Source organism: Stegostoma tigrinum, chromosome 4 (assembly GCF_030684315.1).
Source record: "Stegostoma tigrinum isolate sSteTig4 chromosome 4, sSteTig4.hap1, whole genome shotgun sequence".
In the NCBI taxonomy this organism is placed as follows: Eukaryota; Metazoa; Chordata; class Chondrichthyes; order Orectolobiformes; family Stegostomatidae; genus Stegostoma; species Stegostoma tigrinum.
In genome coordinates this window covers 8,465,090-8,485,792 of record NC_081357.1, presented here as the reverse complement: position 1 = coordinate 8,485,792, position 20,703 = coordinate 8,465,090, and the positions used below count along the sequence as shown (strand labels likewise).

Genomic DNA, 20,703 nt, shown 5'->3' with positions numbered 1-20,703 from the left:
ATAAAGTGTCCAGTAGACAGAGGAGCTATGGCTAACATCATGAGCTTGTAGAACAGAACGAAGTGGCTCAAAATGATAACCCTAAAATCTAGGCTTGAAATATAGAGGTTGGTTTAAAGGGTGTCTTTCCTTTAAAATACAAACTCTTCTACATTAAACCTGACAAAATCTCCCACGTCACTATTAGGGCTAAAAGCAAGAGGTGCATCGATTGATGCACAAGTAGATGACATGGAGTGAAGACATGTGCTCTTGAATTCAGGGAGTCATTCAAGAAGCAGCACTGACCCATCTATAATGCTGTTTCGAGATACAAATCATGTTAGAATGGGATCACAGTATAGGTATTCTATGGCGAGTATCACATCTCCTGATTTCCTAGTTATTCCACATTTATAGGACATAATTCAGGAGTGTAGTGGAACGCTGTCTATTTGCTGAAATGAGTACAGCTCCAAGAACACATCACCTTCAACAATCACATCCTCCCCCATTCGGCACCGAGTACCACTTAAAAAGGTCTGCAGTAACTTACGAGGCTTGCTCAACAGCACTAGTCACAACAATGACATGTATCAACCAAGAAGGACAGAGACAGTCAGTGATAAGAAAGTGTGGAGCTGGATGAATACAGCAGGCCAAGCAGCATCTCAGGAGCACAAAAGCTGACGTTTCGGGCCTAGACCCTTCATCAGAGAGGCTCTCTGATGAAGGGTCTAGGCCCGAAACATCAGTTTTTGTGCTCCTGAGATGCTGCTTGGCCTGCTGTGTTCATCCAGCTCCACACTTTGTTATCTTGGATTCTCCAGCATCTGCAGTTCCCATTATCACAGAGACAGTTGGGGCCTGGGAACATGCTTGTCAGATTGTTTCTCCCCTCCCTGCCATTCTAACCTGTTGTTAAGTCAATCCTGGAACTCACTCGTTCACAGTACTGTGGGCTGTAACTCATACACACACTGGATGTAGGGCTCAAGAAACCAGCTCAAAACCAACTTCTGAAGGCAAGTAGGGCAGAATGGTGCCACAGCGGGTCGCATTGTGCCAGGGACCGGGTTCAATTCCCCCCTCAGGCGACTGTCGATGTGGAGTTTGCACATTCTCCCCATGTCTGTGTGGGTTTCCTCCGGGTGCTCCAGTTTCCTCCCACCGTACACAGCTGTGCAGGCTAAGTGGACTGGCCATGGGAAATTGCCCCATAGTGTCCAGGGATGTGCAGGCTAGGTGGATTAGCCACAGTAAATGTAGGGTTACTGACATAGGGTCAGGGTTGGATTTGGGTAGGATGCTCTTCAGAAGGTTCATGCAGACTCGATGGGCTGAACATCCTCTTTCCGTACTGTAGGGATTCAATGATTCTAACAAATTTGTGTGACCCCATATTCTGAGACTGACATATTTTCCAAACAACCTAGTTTCATGCTGTTCGGTTGTTCCTACGCTGTTGCACCTTACCTCTTCGGCTACAAGAGCAGGCCAGAGAATGGGTAGTGCACAGCGAGTCACTCACCTCCCGAATCCTCAAAGTCTTTCCACCACCTATAAGGCACAAGGCAGGTGTTAACATTGCGAAGACCAGGACTAGGGGCTCATCTTGAGACAACAATAAACAAAACAAGTGTGGGCAAAGTAAATTTACTTGCTTTGGAGTAAAACAGCCAGTGTGCAAGTACTAAAGAATTATTCTACAACAATAAGAAAAAGATATGAAAGTCATTTTCATAATTCCTTTAAAGGGGTGCACATCTGCAAGTCACTTTTGCAATTTATCCTGGAAAGACAGTTTTATGTGACATATTCCCTTAAATCTTATATTTAGCTTTGTTCTCCTCATGGATTCAAGCCAACATACATGATATAGAGGTAGGTGCCTAATGTGTTACAGTCAGAGTCATACAGCAGAGACCCTTCAGCCCATCAAATCTGTGCTGACCTACCTACACTGGTCTCACTTCCCAGCACTTGACCCAAAGCATTGAACACTTCAACTGCTCATCCACATACCTTTTTTTTTCAGGTTGTGAGGTTTCCCACTTCTACTCTTCTCCCAGGCAGTGCATTTCAGACTCCTACCACCTTCCTAGTGGGAAGCATTTCCTCAAAAATCCTTCTCCTGCCTTTCACTATGCCCTCTCATTATTGACCCTTCAAGTAAAGGAAATAGCTGCTTCATCTCTACCATGTCCAAGCCCTTTATAATCTTTTACATCTCTGTCGGGTTCCTCCTCGGCTTTCTCGGCTCTAAAGAAAACCATCCGAGCTTACCCCACCTTTTCTCATAGATAAGTTCATCATAAATTGTTGCACGTGATGGGACTGGCCCAGCTTGCCCTGGAGCTAGGTAGTACAGGGTAGCGTTAACTGATTCCACTGTCCAGTGATGTTTGGTGCTTGGCAGAACAAGAGGGGTACATCAAGAGATTTAACTTAATATTAGAGGTTGGAAGCAGCAGAAAACCTTACAGGGAGGGTTCTGACAGCATTGATTTTTACCGGCTGATAGAGATAAAGGCTTATGTCTTTGTTGTTTAGTACTGGGAATACAGTTTAATCAGTTTTATAAATAAAGATTCCATTCTCCTCCAGCTTTACTGCTCAAGTAACAAAAAAAAGTTGCTAGGATTATAATTTTTCTTTGAGAGTTCTGATTATTTCTTATTTTAATCCAGTTTTATTCTCTCATCAATAAAACAGTGATCTTGTGGAAAAGAGACTGCAGTACCTACAGAGCACTTATACAACCTTAGAATTATTATACCACTGCAAGTCATTCAGCCTTTCAATAAGAACAAGCTAACTCCTTCACTGATAGTAGGAACTGCAGATGCTGGAGAATCTGAGATAACAAGGTGTAGAGCTGGATAAACACAGCAGGCCAAGCAGCGTCAGAGGAACAGGAAAGCTGACATTTTGGGCCTAGATCCTTCTTCAGAAAAGGTTTCTGAAGAAGGGTCTGGGCCCAAAACATCAGCTTTCCTGCTCCTCTGATGCTGCTTGGCCTGCTGTGTTCATCCAGCTCTACACCTTGTTATCCGAACTCCTTCACTTCCCTGTTTTGCTTTTCCTCATAGTAGATGACCCATAGTGGTCCAATTCCCTTTGGAAGGCATAATTAAATGTTGACGGAACTCCCATCAACAAACACATTGAATTAGACCCTGTGTACAAACCACTGGGAAACAGAACCGGATGTGGTACCAAACACCCTGACAAACGGAGGCATATAAATAACAAGCAGGACAGAACACTGACTCTTCACCGGAGGCACACTGATGGTGTTACCTAGCAGGGTTACTGGCTTGGCGAACATGTCTACAACTTCATCCACAACGTGAGCTACATATCCTCTCGAAAACTTTAGACATCTTATGGGCGCAACACCCACAAACTGGCCCACAGACGGGAAACAAATGCCATCTGGCTGAGCACAACCCGCAGACAACTATACTTCCTGCACAAATGCCTCAGAAAGCAGGTACTATCACACAGCTTAAGGTATGAAGCACCTATCAACAATCCACAGGCGTGAAGAACAGACGCAGAGTGGTAAGGGTAATGATCAAAGATGCCCACAGCTGCCTCCACAAATGCAAGTGGAAAACTGCATTCCAAAAATCTCTGTACTGCAACACAACCGGCCAGGAATGGACATCCACACTGGAACAAGCCATCAGCATAAAACAAAAGACCAGAACAAAGAAAAGAATAGCTCTACACGAAAAACTGTCCAAAATCACCCACAATAATGACATGGACAACACAGATTCATGGGTTAAAAGAATCTCAGATCAACCACTTACAGACAATGAGAAGACCATCCTAGTGCGAGGACTGAATTATAACTGGAAGCACCAAAAAGACTGACTTCCTGGCTGGGCTGGAATCGACACTAAACAGCAAGAGACTCACAGAAAAAGTACAACAGGCCATCAAATAGACAAAAGTCCCAACACTAAGGAAAAAAAGTAAATGGAACACATTCAACACAGAAGAGAGGAAAGCCCTGGAAAGACACAAGACAGGAACATTATAATCTTACCAGCAGACAAAGGACTCATGACAGTAATCCTCAATACATCGAGATAGTCAATGCACAGCCTGGAGATACCAACACCTACCAACAGATGGCAATAGACCCAACACCACAGTTAGGGATAATAAAATGTGAGGCTGGATGAACACAGCAGGCCAAGCAGCATCTCAGGAGCACAAAAGCTGACGTTTCGGGCCTGGACCCACTTCCTGAGATGCTGCTTGGCCTGCTGTGTTCATCCAGCCTCACATTTTATTATCTTGGAATCTCCAGCATCTGCAGTTCCCATTATCTCTGATACCACAGTTAGGGAACCAGATTACAACGACCCTGAAGAAATTACACAATTCAGGAGACATCACCAAGACAGACTACCAAAAAAAAAAGAAGCCAGAGGGATCCAATACACCACGATTCTATGGACTCCCCAAGGTACACAAACTGGGGCTTCCCCACAGACCCATTGTCTCACTACCAGGCACACCAACATATAAGAGATAGTGGGAACTGCAGATGCTGGAGAATTCCAAGATAATAAAATGTGAGGCTGGATGAACACAGCAGGCCAAGCAGCGTCTCAGGAGCACAAAAGCTGACGTTTCGGGCCTAGACCCTTCATCAGAAAAGGGGGAGAGGGTGAGGGCTCTGGAATAAATAGGGAGAGGGGGAGGCAGATCGAAGATGAATAGAGGAGAAGATAAACTTACCAAAAATCTATAACAGAAGTTGAAATACTTAGTTGACAACACCACCCACTTCTCCCAAGAATTCCTCAACATCAAGGACACCAGGATTGAAGAGGATGAGCTGATGATATCCTTCGACATAATAGTGCTATTTATCTCCACAAACATCAACCTAACCAAAGAGATAATGGACACACTACTGGATGAATCAAGCAGGCAGGCACCCCAGGACACTTACATGAAACTACTAGATCTGTGCCTCTCAACCCACTTCACTTTCAACAAAGGCATATACAAACAAATCAATGGAACACCAATGGGATCCTCCATATCAGGGCTGATGGCAGAAGCAGTAATGCAAAAGTTAGAACTGACAGCGGTCCCCACAATACAACCAAACTTTGGGTCTGATATACAGGTGACACTTTCGTGATTATCAAATGCACAAAACTAGATGCAAGCCGCCAACACATAAACAATATCCTCACTGGGATAAAATTCACAAAAGAACAGAACAACTGACAACCCTTCTTGGGCATAACGGTAGAACACAAAAACAACAGGAAACTCCAGACAAGCGTATATAGAAAGACCACACAGACAGACCAGAAACTCAATGACACTAGCAACCACACCAATGCCCACAAACGGAGCTGCATCAGGACACTATTTACATGAACCACAACACATTGCAGCAACCTGGAACGCGCTAAGTAGAACAGGACAACCTATAGGGAGTCTTCAAAAGAAATGGATACCAAAAACCATAATTCGTCGTTACCTCTGTGGCAGACCACAACAGGAAGACACAACACAACCAGAATCACTAATCACTCTATCATACATCTAGGACATTTCAGAGATGACCACAAGACTACTCAAACCCCTAGGTATCACGGTAGCCCACAAACCAATAACCACCCCACAATAGCAACTGACAAACATAAAAGGAGCCCATACCGAAAACCAGCAAAACTGGTGTAATATACAAAATACCACGCAAGGATTGCGAGAGACATGACATAGGCCAAACTGGAAGAAAACTGACATTACGGATACATGAACACCAACTAGCCACCAACAGACATAACCAATTCTCATTGGTCTCACTACACACAGACAAAGAGGGACACAAATTGGACTGGGAAAGCACATCCATAATTGCACAAGCCAAACAGAGACATGGCAGGGAATTCCAGGAGGCCTGGTATTCTAACAGGAACCTGACCAACAAACACATTAAATTAGACCTGGTGTACAAACCACTGGGAAACAAAACTGGAAGTGGCATGAAACACCTGAGCAAACTGGGGCATATAAATAACAAGCGGGACAAAACACCGACACTTCACCGGAGGTGCAATAATGATGTTACCTAGCAGGGTGACAAAACGTCTGCAACCACAGTGTCTCAGTGAGCATGTCTACAACAGCAGTCTAGATTCTCCAATCTAACCAGACAGCAGTAATCGCTTCTTAGAAATTTTTTGCATCATCTCTGATGACATTGAAAATTTTCTAAATGTTGGAGATCGACATTTGGCATTATACTTAGTTGAGGCTTATGCTGTTTTTTAAAAAGTCCATCACTTCAACATTAATGCCTCCATTTATAACATCCAAGATTCTGTAAATCTTTTTAACTGGTTTCGCAAACCACGCTGCCATCTTCAATGATTTGTGTCCAATTTCAACCGTTTTAATTGAATTCTTTATTTTCTATTTCCTCACATTCTTCTTATCATCATCTATCACTTCATACTTTATCAAATTTCAATCTGTCAGATCTTCACCCATTCTATCAGCCTATGCCCTGCTGAAATCTATCACTGTCCTTCTCATGACTGGGAATATTTTGTGGATTTGGAAATTATGCCCTATATCTCCAAGCAAGGATCATTCATATAGATCAAAAGAAAAGCAGTAGCCTAATACTGTGTCCCAGGAACAATAAGATCATAAGACACAGGAGCAGAATTAGGCCATTAGGCCCATCGAATCTGCCCCACCAATCGATTATGGAAGATATATTTCTCAACCCCATTCTCCTGCCTTCTCTCTGTAACCCTTGATCCCCTTACTAATCAAGAGCCTATCTATATGTGTCTTAAATACACTCAATGACTTGTCCTTCACAGCTCTCTGCAGCAGAGTTCCACAGATTCACCACCATCCCCATCTCAGTTCTAAAGTGCAATCCCTTTACTCTGAGGCCGTGCCCTAATCTCTGCGGCTGGGTCCTAGTAGTGGAAACATCTGATCCACATCCACTCTATCCCCACTATCCATCTTTCTCCAAAAAAAAAAGTGATTCACCCCACTATTTCCAGTCACTCAGCCAACTTTGTATCCCTGCTGATTTTATTTCATGAGCTTTATCTTTTCCGACAATCTATCTACAACACATAAAAAGGCCCTTCAGCCTATTGTTCTGAGACGATCAAAAACCACTACCTAGCTATTCTAATCCCATTTTCCAGCCGTTAGCCAATAGCCCTGTATACCTTGGCATTGCAAGTGCACATCTAAATACTTCTTAAATGTTCATAGGGTTTCTGCATCTACCACCCTTACAAGCAGTGAGATTCTCACCACCCGCTAGGTGAAGATGTTTTTCCTCTCCTCTAAACCTCCTGCCCTTTTCCTTAAATCTAAGCCTTTCAGTCACTGATCCCATCCAACAAGGGGAAAAGTTTCTTCCTGTCTATGACTCTCAAAACATCACAAAGATGTACCTCCTCAGTCTCTTCTGCTCCAAGGGGAAAAAAAACAAGTCTACCCAATCTCTCTTCATAACTGAAACTCTCTAGCTCAGGCACTATCCTGTGAAATCTCCTCTGCACTCTCTCCAGTGCTATCATGTCCCTCCTACAATTTGGATCCCAGAACTGCACACAATCCTCTAGCTGTGGCCTAATCAATGCTTCATTCCATTCCAACATCACCTCATACTGCAGGTGGACTCTAGCAAAACACAAATGTCAATACACAGCCTGTCAGCCACCCCCAACCACATTCTAGCCTTGACATTCTTTCTTGTCAATATTCAACAAACAAATGAGAGCCTTGAGGAAGATTTCACACATAGAAGATCAATCGAAAGCAAATTCTTTCAAAATAATCACCTTAATGTGTTTTAGAAACCATTACAATTCATATTCTCTCCTGCTGCATATGGTATGGATCAGTTCTTTCTTTTCTCAGAATAATAGTCAAAACATAAGTCACAATGGAGATTTTCCAATCCAGATGGTTTTATTCAGACAAAAGTCAAGGTGAGCCATGTGTTTTCACAACCCTTTCCCTGTAACTCCTAATGATCAAACAGAAAAATCACACAACTACCACCAAATGGAATAGCTAATATTGCTCTACAATGAAAGACTCATCAGGTTACTGATGACACTAATCAGTAGCTTGTAAGCAATTCATCAAGACAGAAAGCATTTTTCATTAAAATGAAAGATAAAAACTAAGTACAACTGTTGTGTTTCAGAGGTTTAGGTTAACTGTTTGCTGTTTATTGCATCAACTTATAACATATAATTTATCACATCAAATTGCCCGAGAACACTTTAAAAGTGGTCGCTTTTTTAATGCTTAGACTGCCAAAAGGACTTCAGAAAATCCTGTCTCACCAATTCAAACAGCTTTACAAGCTTTTACCGAACGCTTGGACAGTGAAAGAAACACCAGCATTCTATAAAACTACTCAAATGTCAAAAGACTACTTTTTACAGCACTACTAACTCTAGATCTCAAAGGCAGATTTTACTAGAAGGTTTTAGTCTGCTCCCTCCTTTTCTTTGTTCTATCCTTAAGCTGCAATTTTATTTCCTTTCCCTCACCAACCTTCTCTTGCCCATTGCTGCTTGGTCTTCTTATCCTCCCTCCCTCCTGTAACATAGCTTTTCTATCCTTCAACTGAGTCAACATCTTAGAGGTGGGGAAAAAGGATTTAAATAGAAATTTTACTGATAGAAGAGTAGAACCAGAGACATGAATAATCAAGGATATCAAAGAGTGGCGCTGGATAAACACAGCAGGCCAAGCAGCATCATAGGAGCAGAAAAGCTGACGTTTTGGGCCTTGACCCTTCATCAGAAAATCAGAGGTTTCTGATGAAGGGTCTAGGCCCAAAACATCAGCTTTTCTGCTCCTGAGATGCTGCTTGGACTGCTGTGTTCATCCAGCGCCACACTTTGATATCTTGGATTCTCCAGCATCTGCAGTTCCTATTATCTCTCACATGAATAATCAATGTGGTTTTGCAATGCTGAATAATTGACTGAAAACTTTATGAACAGTCCACGACTCCTGCCATCTGAATGCTGTACTGTTTATCTAACTTGCCCACAAGGGGTAAACACAATGAAAATGAACCATTTCCTATTTGCAAAAAAAACACCCCAGGTTAAACATACACAAAGATCCTAAACATACCCTGAATTGATAGGTCTTAAATAAAAGTCAAGCTTTATAAACAAAAGGTCAGATTTATGTCTAAGATATAGAAATATAAAACAAAGGTCTTACAAATATTAGATAACAAAGTGTGAAGCTGGATGAACACAGCAGGCCAAGCAGCATCTCTGGAGCACAAAAGCTGACGTTTCGGGCATAGACCCTTCAATGTTTTGACTGTGTCTCAGTCACTCACCTCAGAATCAACAGGTTGTAACTTCAAAACTCTAGAACTACACATAATACTCTAGCCATGGCCTAACCAACATTTTATGTTGTTCTAGCATAATCTCCCTGCTCTTAGACTCTATACTTCAACTAATAAGGACAAGTTTCATTTGCCTTCTTAACCAGTCCAGCCATCTGTCTTGATACCTTAAGGGACTGGTGTACGTGCCCACCAAGGTCCCACTGATCCTCACTGCTTCATGGGTCTTACTGATCACCGTGTACTCTCTTGCCTAGTTAGTCCTGCCCAACTGCATTAACTCACATTTATCTGGATTGAATGCTATCTGACCCACCCATCTACATCCTCCTAATCCAAGGCTTTCCTCCTCAATATTCACCACCCCACCAATTTTTGTAACATCTGCAAACTTAATAATCAACTCCCCGGCATTCAAGTTTAAACCATTTACCCATATAATAAACAGCAAGAACCCAACACTGACCCCAGTGCAATCCCACGCCCCCAACCCCGAACACAGACTTCCAGTACAAAAACACTCCTCAACCATGACTATCTGCTTCCTGCCACTCAACCAATTAGAACACAGAACAAGTCAGCACTGGGATGGGCCCTTCTGCCCATGACGTTGTGCCAAACATGACATGAAATTAAACTAATCCCTTCTGCCTGCCCCATATCTCTCCATTCCTTGCATATTCATGTGCTTATCCAGAATTCTCTTAAATGGTCCTATTGTGTCTGCCCCCACCAACATCCCTGGCAGCGCATTCCCGAATCCTACAACTATCTGTATAAAAATACTTGCCCCTCACGTCTCCTTTGAACTTCCCCCCCGTCACCTTAAATGCATGCCCCCTAGTTTTAGACATTTCAACTCTGAGAAAAAGATTCTGACCATCTACCCTATCTATGCATCTCATAATTGTATAGACTTTTATCAAATCTCTCCACTGCCTATGCCACTCCAGAGACAACAACCTGAGTTTTTCTAGCCTCTCCTTATGGCTCATACTCTCTAATCCAGGCAGCATCCTGGTAAACCTCTTCTGCACCCTCTCCAAAGCCTCCAGATCCTTCCTGTAATGTGGCGACCTGAATTGAACACCATACCATAAATGTGACCTGACCAAAGTCTTCTAAAGCTGCAACATGGCATCCTGACTCTTGTGCTCCTGACCAATAAAGACAAGCATGCCAAACGCCTTCTTTACCACCCAATCTACTTGTGTGGCAACTTTCAGGGATCTATGGACTTAAACCCCAAGATCCCTCTGTACATCAATGCTGTTAAGGGTCCTGCCATTAACCGTTTATTTTTCCTTAACATTTGATCTCTCAAAGTGCAGCACCTCACACTTTTTCAGGTTAAAGTCCATCTGCCATTTCTCTGCTCAAACCTGTAACTGATCTATATCCTGCTGTAACCTTTGACAACCTTCTACACTATCCACCACCGGTCATTGTATTGTCTGCAAACTTACTAACCCACACATCTACATTTTCAAAAGTCACACTGCACCAGGTTACAGTCCAACAGGTTTGTTTGAAATCACAAACTTTCGGAGCCCTGCTTCTTCAACAGGTGTAGTGAAGGTAAGCACACAGCCACAGAATTTACAGGCAAAGAGATCAAAAGATTGTACAAATGGTTTGAGTGAAGAGTCGACAGGCCGAATAACAAGTTTCTGCAGGTGATCAAAAGTGTCAGACGGTGTGAGTATAGTGTCAACAGCTGGATAGGAAGTGAAGGGATGACCTATAATCTGATTAAATGAGGCACAGAGATAATTACAAAAAATAAAAACAAAATGGTGCTGGAGACAAAACAAATGGCTGAAATAACATGATGGGTATACAGTCGCATGCTAACCAAAGTCATACATAATCCAAAACTGTATCAGCTAATTAAGGAAGAAACATCACAACAAGTTACCAAGGTGATGGTGTCAAAACGGGACAGGAAGAAAGATTTTACAGGTACAGAACAGTATGGTGGGGTTGCATGAGGCGTGGCATGAACCCGAGATGACTGTTGAGGCTGTCTTTGTGGGTATGGAACTTGGCTGTCAGTTTCTGTTCAGCGATTCTGCATCGTTGTACTCTCAAAGGCTGTCACGGGAGGACCCTTACCCGAAAATCAGAGGCTTAATGCCCTTGACCTTTGCAGTGTTCCCCAGCTGGAAGGGAACAGTCCTGTTTGGTGATTGTTCTGTGGTGTCCATTCATCCATCTTCGTAGCATCTGCATGGTCTCGTCAATACACCATGCCTCGGGACATGTTTGCCTGTAGTGTATAAGATAGACAACATTGGCCAAGACACATGAGTATCTCATGTGTACATGGTGGGTGGTGTTGTCCTCATTTAATCAGATTATAGGTGATCCCTTCACTTCCCATCCAGCTGTTGACACTGTACTCACACCATCTGACACTTCTGATCACCTGGAGAAACTTGTTATTTGGCCTGTTGACACTTCACTCAAACCATCTGTACACCCTTTGGATCTCTTTGCCTGTAAATTCTGTGGCTGTGTGCTTACCTTCACTACACCTGTTGAAGGAGCAGGGGTCCGAAAGCTTATGGTTTCAAATAAAGCTGTTGGACTGTAACCTGGTGTCGTGAGACTTCTGACCTTGTCCACCCCAGTCCAACACCAGCACCTCCACATCACATCTGCATTTTCATCCAAGTAATTTTTCAGCAGACGTCCCAGTATGGATCCCTGCAGAACACCACTAGTCACGGATCTCTAGCCTGAAAAATACCCTTCCACAACCTCCCTCTGCCTTCTTTGGGCAAGCTAATTCTGAATCCATGTGGCCAAGTCACCTCGGACTCCATGCATCTTAATCTTCTAGATGTGTCTACCACGAGAGATCTTGTCAAAAGCCTTACTAAAATCCATGTGGACAACATCGTTTGCTCTACCTTCAATCACCTTTGTCATGTTCTCAAACAATTCAATTAAGTTAGTTGGACATGAACTTGCCCTTCCCAAAATCATGCTGACTGTCCCTAATTAGGCAATGCTTTTCCAAATGCTCGTAATTCCTATCCCTAAAAATTCTCTCCAATAGCTTCCTAACCACCGATGTGAGACTCACCAGTCTATATTTCCCTGGGTTGTCCCTATTTACCTTCTTGAACAGACAGACAACATCAACTACTTGCCAGTACTCCAGGACCTCTTCAGTGGCTAATGAGGATACAAAGATCTTGGTCAAGGCCCCAGCAAATTCTGGTCCCAATTTGCCAGATCTCCTTGGCCCCATGGACTCTCACTATCAGTCTGTGGTGCAGGACCTTATCAACAACCTTGCTGAAATCCGAGTAGATAATATTGAATGCACAGTCTCATCTGTACATCTGATTGAAGTTTTCAAAGAGGCAATCAAATTGGTCAGATATCTCCTTAACAAAATCAGACTGCCTGTCCAAGTGCAAATTATTACTGTCCCTCAGAACTGTTTCCAAAAATTCCGCCACCAGAGGTTAGATTAATTGGGCTGCAGTTCCTGGTTTATTCCTTCTTGAATTACAGCACAGCATTGCCTGCCCTTCAATCCTCCAGCACCTCTCCTGTGTCCAGCAAGGAAGTGAACATGATTTCCAACACCCCCTGCTATTTATTTCTTTGCCTCACTTTACAGCCTGTGATAATTTTATCCGGCCTAGAGATTTGTCTACTTCTAAGCCTGCCAGAACCAATCCATTCTCAAACATCAGCAAAGTAATGCAGGATTTGAATCCGGTTGAAACTAATAGAGTTCTAGCAGGGTTGGATGGTTTAGATGCAGGGAGAATGTTTCAACCAGATCCCTTTTTCCTTCTAAACACTTGTGAATACAATCCCATTAGAACAGTCCTTCCATCTCTGGTATCAATCGAGTGAACATTTGCTGCACTCCCTCTTTGGCGAGTACCTTAGGTAGGGAGACCAAAGCTGCATACAATACTCCAGGTGTGGTCTCACCAAGGCCCTGTGCAACTACAGTAAGCCAACCCTGCTTCTGAACTCCAATCCAATATTAACTTTGCTGAGACTCAGTTTGGGTACTGTCAGAGCCATCCAGCTCCGGGCCTCATCAAAGCTTTGGCCCAAAACAGAAAAGAGTTGAACTCAGAAGTAAGATGATGATGAGTGCCCTGGCCATCAAGGCAGCAACTGATCAAGCATGGCATAAGGAGCCCAAACGAAAGGTCTTTACAATCTGGAAGAACATGGGCAAAAAAATGTCTGGGAACACCATCACCTGCAAAAATCCCTCCAAAACTATTAACCACTCTGACCTAGAACTATAGTCCGGTCAAAATCCTGAAATTCCCCTTCCACCAGCGTGGCTGGAGTACCTACTTAATACACACTGCAGTGATTCGAGAAGACTCACCAACAACTTTCCCCAAGGGCAAACAGGAACGGGCAACGCCATGCCTGTGAGGGCGTAAGACCAAAAGAAATATGAACAGGTGTAGGCTGTTTGACCCCTAGAGAGACAGTAGGAACTGCCGATGCTAGAACACAACAGGCCACCTCTGATGCTGCCTGGCCAGCTGTGTTCATCCAGCTCCACCCTTGACCCCTTGAGCCTGCTCTGCTTTTCAACTAGTTCATGGCTGATCTGACACCCCTCCACTTTTTTGCCCCTTTCCCTACTCATCAAGGATTTAGCTATCTCAGTTTTAAATATAAACAGGCACCCTACCCTCACAACTCTGACAGAAGTGCCTCCATGTGGGCTGAAAATGCTAACTCTATTTTTCTCCCTGCAATTGCCGCCAGATGCGCTGAGTTTCTCCAGCAATGTCTGCTTTTCAGATCTCCAGCACCTGCTGTTTTATTACACTCCATAACTTCTTATCTTCTGAGACTATTTCAGGGAATTTTGAAAAAGCTTCAGACCTAAGGATTTGTTGGATTTTAATCTCCTGAGTTTCTGCAGTACTTTTTCTCTTCCTTAATATGGATGCGGGATACATTAATACACAGAAGACCAAGAGTAGGGATACAGGTGGCATTTTCAAGTTGGTGCGTTATAACCAATAGAGAGTTGCAAAGATCCATGTTAGGGATTCAGCTATGTACAATCTATGACCAAATGACATAGGTATATTACTGAGATAGTAGGAGCTGCCAATGCTAGAGAATCTGAGATAACACGGTGTGAAGCTGGATGAACACAGCAGGCCAAGCAGCATCAGAGGAGCAGGAAAGCTTGACGTTTCGGGTTGGGACCCTTCTTTTGAAGAAGTGTCCCGACCCGAAACATCAAGCTTTCCTGCCTCTCTGATGCTGCTTGGCCTGCTGTGTTCATCTAGGCATATTATTGTCTGTTTGTACAAAATGCGGAGGAATGGAATTGTGGGAGATATAGCAGTTTGGATCAGAAATTGGCTTGCTGAAAGAAGACAGAGGGTGGTAGTTGATGGGAAATGTTCATCCTGGAGACCAGTTACTAGTGGTGTACCGCAAGGGTCGGTGTTGGGTCCACTGCTGTCTGTCATTTTTATAAATGACCTGGATGAGGGCATAGAAGGATGGGTTAGTAAATTTGCAGACGACACTAAGGTCGGTGGAGTTGTGGATAGTGATGAAGGATGCTGTAGGTTGTAGAGAGACATAGATAAGCTGGAGAGCTGGGCTGAGAGGTGGCAAATGGAGTTTAATGCAGACAAGTGTGAGGTGATGCATTTTGGTAGGAGTAACCAGAAGGCAAAGTACTGGGCTAATGGTAAGATTCTTAGTAGTGTAGATGAGCAGAGAGATCTCGGTGTCCTTGTACATAGATCCTTGAAAGTTGCCACCCAGGTTGACAGGGTTGTTAAGAAGGCATACAATGTTTTAGCTTTCATTAATAGAGGGATTGAGTTCCGGAACCAAGAGGTTATGGTGAAGCTGTACAAAACTCTGGTGCGGCCGCACTTTGAATATTGTGTACAGTTCTGGTCACTGCATTATAAGAAGGATGTGGAAGCTTTGGAAAGGGTGCAGAGGAGATTTACTAGGATGTTGCCTGGTATGGAGGGAAATTCTTACGAGGAAAGGCTGAGGGACTTGAGGCTGTTTTCATTAGTGAGAAGAAGGTTGAGAGGTGACTTAATTGAAACATATAAAATAATCAGAGGGTTAGAGAGGATGGATAGGGAGAGCCTATTTCCTAGGATGGTGACGGTGAGCACGAGGGGGCATAGCTTTAAATTGAGGGGTGAAAGATATAGGACAGATGTCAGAGGTAGTTTCTTGACTCAGAGAGTAGTAAGGGAATGGAACGCTTTGCCTGCAATGGTAGTAGATTCGCCAACTTTAGGTACATTTAAGTCGTCATTGGATAAGCATATGGACGTACATGGAACAGTGCAGGTTAGATGGGCTTGAGATCAGTATGACAGGTTGGCACAACATCGAGGGCTGAAGGGCCTGTACTGTGCTGTAATGTTCTATGTTCTATGTTTCTTCATCTCAGTTTGTGGATGATAAAAGCTCAATGGGAACTCTGGCTGTGAGGACAACAGAAAGAAGGTAGAAAGAGAAAAGGGCAGATTAATTGAGTGGACAACACAATGGTAGATGGAGTACAATGTGAGAAAATATGAGGTTATTCACTTTGTAAGTATAATGCACTTCCTGCCACTGCACTGAAACAAGAAGTCAGTGTCAGTGATGTCAATGTTCTCTTGGAGCCGGAAGCTGGTGCCAAGCCCAACTATTTGGGTATAGGTGGTGCCGCTGTTGTGCAAGGAACCTTCAACAGCATCACTCCACTAGCAGCTCTGCTTAGTGCTCCCACTCCCCTGCTCGCCAGTCCACTTGGTGCTCCATTCCAGAGCCCTCACGCACTGTTTCATAGAGTGCTCAAGTGTTGGGAGTGGGGCAGCGAGCAAATCACAATCCCACAATTTCAAATCACTTAACACAGTTAAAAATCCGCTGATTTCCATGTTCCTATTATTTGCTGCAGGCACCTTGCTCCGGTGTCACAGAATTCCTCCAGTGTGGAACCAGGCCATTTGGCCCATTGAGTCTGCACCGACCTTCCGAACAGCATCCCACCCAATCCCAACCCCTACCCTATCCCTGTAACCCTGCCTTTCCCATGGCTAACCCATCTAGCCTGTACACCCCAGGCACTATGGGAAATTTAGCATGGTAATCCACCTAATGTTTGGACTGTGGGAAGAAACCGGAGCACACAGAGGAAACCCACACAGACACATGGAGAATGTGGAAACCCTGCACGGGCAATTGTCCAAGGCGGAAATCGACCCCAGGCCCCTGGCACTGTGAGGCAGCAGTGGTAACCACTGATTCACCATGCTGCCCCAGAGACACTGTCAGTGTTACCACAGGTACCGCGTCTTCTTGGGCTGAGAGTTCATCCCCTGCTTTTGCACTGGCGACAAACCCAGTCTTGGTGGTAACCATCGAAAAGAAAAGGAAATTTTTTTTTAAAAAAAGGTGACAAACTTCTAATTGTTGATACTCGGAGACAGTAGGTGCGCTCCAAAAGGAAAACAAAAATTTAGCATGCAAACAAAGGTATGTTGCTCTTCACGGCAAGGAAGTTGAAGTACAAGAACAAAAAAGGCTTCCTCAAATTATTCAAGGCTTTGTAAGAAAATACCTGGAATACTGTGTGTAATTGAGGATTCCGTATTTAAAGAAAGACATGCTTGAAGTAAAGCAAGTGTTCAATCGATTGGTTCCTGGGATGACTGTACTGTGATGAGAGTCTGAGTACATTTGGTCCATATTCTCTGGAATTTAAAAGATGAAAGCTGATTTTACTGAAACATTAGGGATTATAAAGGTGCTTGACAGGGTAGACACTGAAATCTCATTTCCCCTGGCTTAGAAATCCAGAACACATAGTCAGAGTTTCAGGATAAGGGATCAATCATAAAAGGCAAGGATGAGGAGAAATTTCATCATTCAAAGGGCTGTGTGAATCTTTAGAACTCTCCTCCAGGGGGTCAGGCATCCCCCATCAGTGAGTATATTTAAGGCAGCGACAGACAGATTTTTTTGGTGAGAATCAAAGGATATCAGGTGTAGGCAAAAATGTGGTGTTGGATCTGAGCTGAGCCATGATCATATTGAATGATGGAGCAGGTTTGAGGGCAGGATAGCTTTCATCTGCTCCTATTTTCACACGTTTCTTACATTACTGCCCGACCTTGTGAGTGTTTCAGGTATTTTGTGCCTTTTTTTCATAATTCTCATCCTTCTGCCATCTCTAATCCCATTCTGTTTTAAACTTTCAGAATGCTCCAATGCATCAACTTTGGCTCTCATGGGTCTTTCCTTCACCATTGGCAGCAGTGCCTTTGCCATCTCAGCTCTCACTTTGGACCTGTCTCCTTAACTTATACTCCCTCTTCTCTTTTCAGACCCATCTGTTTGGCCCAGGTTTTGGACACTCCAGAATGGCCAATTTATGGGTGTAAAATCCATACCACAGCCAGTCTCAGGCATTCAGTGGCAGCATGTTCCAAACTGTGCTAGGTCATGAAATATCCTCTAAAATACTGGCCTTTTCACACTCACAGCCATCATTCAATTCCCATTAAACCACCACTGCTAGATTACTGCCCTCCTCAGATATATTATACTTCCCAGGAATTTCTGCTCCCTTTCTTCACCCGAAGGTAGCAGAATAATTCCTAAAACAGAGTTACTAAAAGGAAGCATGCTACTCACTAATGTTTTCGTTGAAAGCTGCAGATGGCTAAAATACACTACATCTCAGACTGACAAAGCACATATCTGGGTTTTCATAGTTGAGTACTGATTTTGTTTGCGTCATTGGTTGTCATCGCCAATTGAGCCAAGATACTTTCCCTTAGACAGCAAAGAGAAATACAATATAAAATGCCTTTCTGCAACACCTCTATTTCAAGACATGCCATCCCATTACTCTCATGTATACAGGATAGCACTACCTTGTCTTCTCAGACACAAAAAAACAAAAGGAGAGAGAGCAGTCTGCAATCTTAGCTCCATCAGCAACTCTCTCCTCAGTGGGTCGTGATAAGAGGCAACCTGCAAGTGGTCTTGATCGAGGTGCCAGCACTCAGAAAATGTGCTTCAAAGCAGTTTTTTTTATTTCCTATAACATAACTCAAACATAGTCCACAGAATCAATGGATCTTACACACACACACACACACATAAAACAGAACCATACGAAAGAGGAGGACGAGGCTGCAAAGCTTTTAAGCACAGACAATTTAGGCAGCTTTAACCACAAGATAAAGAAATACAACTTTTGCACATTAAAATCTCAAAAGAGATGTGTTCAGTAAACACTTATCTGAGAAGAGGTACACTCAACAGCACAGTCCCACGCACTCTTCACACTTACAAAACCTCTTAAAGATGAAGAAATACTATCTCATAATGGTTATCCTTTCAATTAGCAACAGTCAAGGTTTAGGTTCCACTTCCTGTAACTAAAGCTGCCACCAAGAATAGACTTTCTTTACAATTTGTAATATTTGCCTTTCGGCTCTATTTTAGTAATCCCCGTTTTGCTAACGGCAGGGTAAAATCCTTCAGTTGTGAAAACAGTCACAATCATGCTTCTCTCTGGGGCCTGGGAACAGTTCCACATGCAAAACAACCCATCAGCAAAATTTATTTATGGGCAAGAAAGAATCAATAGAACAACTCCATTTAGCATTAAGAAAATTAGATCAATAGGCTGTTTTTGCCACAACTTACACTTACGTCCCATAGTGAAGGACTGTGCAATTGCAGCATGACATTCTCTTACTACCATGGCATCTTGGTTCGCAGCAAGTATTATATTCCCTGGTGGGAAAATGACTGTGTGGAGTGACATCAAATTGTAGCAACAAGAAATGGCTTCAATATGGACTAGTGGCCAACAATGAATTAGCTATTTTCAGCCCGTTAGAAAATACACAACTGGACAGGGAAAGATAAGGGTATTATAAAGTCACAGAGAAATACAGCACAGAAACAGACCCTTCAGTCCATGCCGAACATCATCCCAAACTAAACTAGTCCCACCTGCCTGCTCCTGGCCTATATCCCTCCAAACCTTTCTTATTCATACAACAATCCAAAGGTCTTTTAAACATTGTAATTGTACCACTTCCTCAGCAAGTTCATTCTGCATGCAAACTACTCTCTGTATAGAAATTGTTGTAGGTGATCATAGCAGATAGGATTTATGGACATTCAGAGAGGTAGAAATTGATTATTGAGTCACAGAGATATACAAGACAGAAATAGACCCTTTCGTCCAACTCGACCATGCCAACCAGATATCTCATATAAATTTACTCCCATTTGCCAGCATTTGGCTCATACCCCTGTAAACTCTTCCTATTATATACCCATCCAGATGCCTTTACATGTTATAATTGTACCAGCCTCCACCACTTCCTTTGGTAGCTCATTCCATGCATACATCACCCTCTGGGTGAAGAAGTTGCCCCCAGGGTCCCTTCTATATCTTTGCCCTCTCTCCTTAACCTTATCTCCTATAGTTTTGGACTCCCCTAACCTGGGGAAAAGATATTGCCTACTTACCCTATGCATGCCCCTCATGATTTTATGAACGTCTATAAGGTCACCCCTCAGCCTCCAACACTCCAGGGAAAACAACCCAGCCTATTCTGTGTGGAGCTGGAGGAACACAGCAGGCCAGGCAGCATCAGAGGAGCAGGGAAGCTGATGTTTCAGGTCAGGACCCTTCTTCAGAAATGGGGAGGGGGATGGGAGCTGGGAAATGAATAGAGAGCGGGGTGGGGCTGGGGAAGTTAGGTGGGAATGGTGATAGGCGATTGCAGGTAGGGAGTGATGGGGATTCGTCAGTGAGGTGGGCGGAGCACATATTTATTCTTTAATCATTCATGGGATGAGGGCGTTGCAGGCCATGCAGCATTTATTGCCCATCCCTAATTATTCACAGGGCAGTTAAGAGTCATTCACATTGTTGTGGGTCTGGAGTCACATGTCGGCCAGACCAGGTAAGGATAGCAGATTTCCTTCCCAAAAGGGCATTAGCGAACAGGATGGGTTTTTCAAACAATCAACAATGGACTCATGGTCATCATTAGATTCTTAATTGCAGATATTTTTATTGAATTCAAATCCTACCATCTGCAATGGTGGGATTTGAACCCAGGCCCCCAGAACATTACGTGGGCTCTGGATTAATAGTGCAGCAATAATACCACTAGGCCATCACCTCCCTGATAGGTGGGTGAGAAGATTGACAGGTTGCGTCAGGTCAAGGAGGTGGGGATGAGAGGGAGGGTTGGACATGGGATGAGGTCGGAGATAGGAAGATGTTAAAA

General features: G+C 43.5%; 1 protein-coding gene across 13 annotated transcripts in view; it reads right to left on the bottom strand.

Annotated features, from left to right (window-relative positions):
* Positions 1-20,703, bottom strand: part of disp1 (dispatched homolog 1 (Drosophila)) — a 306,264-nt gene that overhangs the window by 134,194 nt on the left and 151,367 nt on the right. For 4 of the 13 annotated variants that reach the window (XM_059645138.1, XM_048531929.2, XM_048531934.2 and 1 more), the window contains one exon: positions 1,456-1,539. The exons of 5 other annotated variants lie outside the window; for them this stretch is intronic. The gene's annotated coding sequence lies outside the window, so the exon portion shown is untranslated. Of the gene's footprint in view, positions 1-1,455; positions 1,540-16,997; positions 17,084-20,703 lie in introns of those variants that run through there. 4 more of the 13 variants (XM_059645139.1, XM_059645140.1, XM_059645141.1 and 1 more) reach the window with 2 other exon arrangements.